This window comes from Erigeron canadensis, chromosome 3 (assembly GCF_010389155.1).
Source record: "Erigeron canadensis isolate Cc75 chromosome 3, C_canadensis_v1, whole genome shotgun sequence".
Classification (NCBI taxonomy): domain Eukaryota; kingdom Viridiplantae; phylum Streptophyta; class Magnoliopsida; order Asterales; family Asteraceae; genus Erigeron; species Erigeron canadensis.
This window is the reverse complement of record NC_057763.1, coordinates 18,422,477-18,426,208: the sequence shown is the minus strand read 5'-3', so window position 1 is coordinate 18,426,208 and position 3,732 is coordinate 18,422,477.

Genomic DNA, 3,732 nt, shown 5'->3' with positions numbered 1-3,732 from the left:
GGCTGTGGCTTCCTGATCTTCAGGTTCTATTTGTATCTGTTGAAATCCTGAGGAGGCATCCATGAATGTTAGCATCTCATGTCCAAAGTTACATCTACCATTACATCAATATGTGGTAGTGGAAATGGATCTTTTGGACAAGCTTTGTTTAGATCAGTAAAATCTACACAAACTCTCCATTTTCCATTTTCTTTTGTACGGCCACCACGTTTGCCAGCCATTCTGGGAATTTAACTTCTCTGATCATTTTAGCCTTAATAATCTTTCAACATCTTCCTGGATTATAGCATTTCTTTCAGGAGCAAATTTTCTTCTTTTTTGCTGAATAGGCTTGAAGCTTTTGTCGATTCCCAGCTTGTTTGTGATGACATATCTTGATATTCCAGTCATATCTTCTTGTTTCCAAGCGAAAGTCTTCATTATAGCTTTGAGGAAATCAGTAAATTTGACTTCCATATCTTTTAATATCTTTTTCCCTATTAAAACTTTAATGTTAGGATCTTTAGGAACCTAGATAACTTCCTTTACATCTTCCTCTTCTGGTTCGTCTACATCGAAGACCCTTTTCTGTAATTGCTATTATGAAATTGTATTTGCAGCTGACTTCATGCTGGATGTGTAGCATTTTCTTGCTTCTTGCTGATCTCCCTTGACAGTGACTACTCCCCAAGGTGTTGGAAGTTTAACACATTGGTGATATGTTGAAGGTACTGCCTTCATTTCGTGTATCCAGGGTTTTCCTAAGATTATGTTGCATCCTCGGAGAGAATCTACGACACAGAATTTCTGCATCGAATTCATCCCTCCAACATAAACTAGTAATTTTATTTCACCTACTGTATATATTTAGTTTCCCCACTTAATCCAATCAATGGAGAAGCCTTTCCATTGATATCTTCTTCCGAGATATCCATTCTTCGTAATGTCTCCAGCTTGATGATATTCACAGAGCTCCCATTATCTATCAAAATCCTGCGAACATAATGGTTAGCGATAAAAAGAGTAATTAATTACCAGCCCATCATGATGAGGTTCCATGATATCATCAAAATCTTCTTCAAAGGAGATAATGTCTGAGTCCGAAATTGATGCTTTCTTCACACTTCTTTCTTCTTTATCTGCTTTGCTTTGCTTTGCAAGTCTTTTTGCTGCTGAATATGTTGTCCCACACACTTCCGATCCCCCAGAGATGGTATTAATTACTATTGCATTCGCTGGTGGGGAATCTGCTTTTGTGTTGATTTTGGTTTGGAAAAGTCCAAGCCTTCAATATCCTTGGCCTTCTTCCTTCCACGGAGTTCTGTAAAATATCCTTTTGCTAATAAAGTGGATATTTCTCTTCTTAACATCTTGCAATCTTCGGTGATATGGCCAAAGTCTTCATGATAAGCACACCACTGGCTAGGATCTTTCTTCTTGAAGTATCCGTCATTTTCTTCTGAGGCCATCTCACCTTGTCTCCAAGATCTCTAAGCGCCATTTTAATGCCAGGAGTTCCTCCAGAGAAACAGTATGATGCCAAAGTTGGATATTCGACCCCGTCATCTTCTTCAACGACATTGACTTGATCATCTACATGTCTTGAGTAAGGTTTGTGTCTCGGTTTAAACACCAGGGTTTCTGTCTTCCGATTTGGACGATCATATGATAAGGCATCTAATTTTGAAGTTGTAAGTTCATTTTCTTCGAGCCTTATAAATCTTGCTGCCCTTGCTTTTGCTTCATCTAAATTTCTGCATGGCGTCATTATGAGATCTTCCTGGAATTTAGATCCTTTATGGAGACCTCTCTGCAAAGCTTGAATAGTGGTCAACATATCTAATTTAGGAATATTAAGAGATTCTTTTGTAAATCTAGTCATAAAATCTCTAAGTGATTCATGCGGTTTTTGAATTATTTTATATAGATCATCAGTCAATTTCTCAAAAGTCCTACTGCATGAAAAATTGACTATAAAATAAATTTGTTAAATTAGCGAAAGAATTAATAAATAGAGGAGGCAAACTCTGTAGCCATTTTAATGCTAATCCAGATAGTGTCGATCCAAAGCTTCTGCATAAGCAAGCTTCTTTCAAATTTGATGGAATCGGCACCGTTTCCATTTTCTCCAGATACAGCGCAATATGCTCCTGTGGGTCAGTGGTTCCATCATATGGTTTCATATTTGGAACTTGGAATTTCTTCGGGATTTTTACGTTCGCAATCCTGTCGCCATATCTGTTGATTAGATAGGACGCAGGGTTGACTTCAGGAATTGGATTGCAAAATCCAGGAACACTCGAAATCATGTCTTTAATCTTCTGAAATTCTCTAGCGATGTAATCATTTACTCCTTGTCCCTGCGATGGATTAGTAAAAGCAAAAGATCCAGCAAAATTATTAGAATTGTTCAAACCTGCACTCATGGTGGCCGATGTTCCAGCAACATGAGTGTTTTGCGGAATATTACTCCCAAAATTAGGAGTCGCAGTTTGCATCGACGTATTAATAGGAGCAGACTCAGGAGCAGTTGGAGTCGTTGAAAACAAATTCCTAGGAGTCATCGGTGGTCTGTTTTCAAAAGTCCTTGACTCAAGAATTTTGAATTGTGCCTGATTATATTCTTGATCAGTCTTAATTGTCTTATCAAGATTCTGCAAAATAGTAAACAAGTCAGGCGGTTCTTCAGAGTTAACATTCCTAGATCCGATATTGTAGGGATCCGGATTGCCATAATCATCGTAAAAACTCCTTCTTTGAGTCTGGCTTGATCTTGCATTCTCCTGAGATAAGTCTGGGATCTGGAATGAATCCATTGGCTCCTTTCCTTTTTCCTGGGCAGAAGTTCGAGCAGCATTGTTCCTGTTTCTTCGATAAGAAGCACGTCCTGGAGGTGGAGGAGGCAAAGGAGAAGAAAGAACAGGAGTAATTTGCCAATAATTAGTTGGTGAGTCGACATCTTCGGTATTAGATTTTGAAAAATCGAGATTTATGAAAATCAAAAAGTTTTTTTATCAGATCGAAAGCACCTTTGCCCCACGGTGGGCGCCAAATTGTTTTGGTCAAAAATTATCCAAGATAATCAACCTTGAAGACTTAGATCAGTTATGTAACCAAACTTTCGTTCGTGAGGTTAAGGGCTTGTAAAATTGGTTTAGATCCAAAGATAGTTTTAAAATAAGTATGATAAATCAAGATTATGGCGACTTAAACAAAAGAAGGTAGTCAAAAGATTTCGCAAATAACTATATAATCAAATATAAGATAGATTAAGCAAGATAAAGAAAGATAAACGTAAATAAATGCGGAAAATAAAGAGAAAGGAACAAAGAACACCGAAATTTGTTATCGAGGAAAAGCCCTTAATCTTTATGGATTGCCGGCATAAAAACCCGGGAGGAAGCAATCGTCCCTGCCTTGTTCTTTTATTAATGGTGTAAATTGGTTACAATGATAGAGCGACTTGATCAATCTTTCTAAGTAAAGAAAAGTGTGTTGGTTGTTTACAAGTATGAGCAGCGAAAATAAGCAAGTAAATATGTGAGTGTGTGTAACGTTCTATATCCTATGATCGATCAGGTCCTCGTTTATATAGAGCAGCCTAGTAACTAATTTTCCGAAATTACAGGGATCTTCCTGGTCTTCATCTGGTGAACATTGGAGCATATCTTGACTGATATTGTAGTCGTTTGAAGATATTCTCTTCATGCTGAATTCCTCTTGAAGTCCGATTATGATGCTGGACTAAGTCTC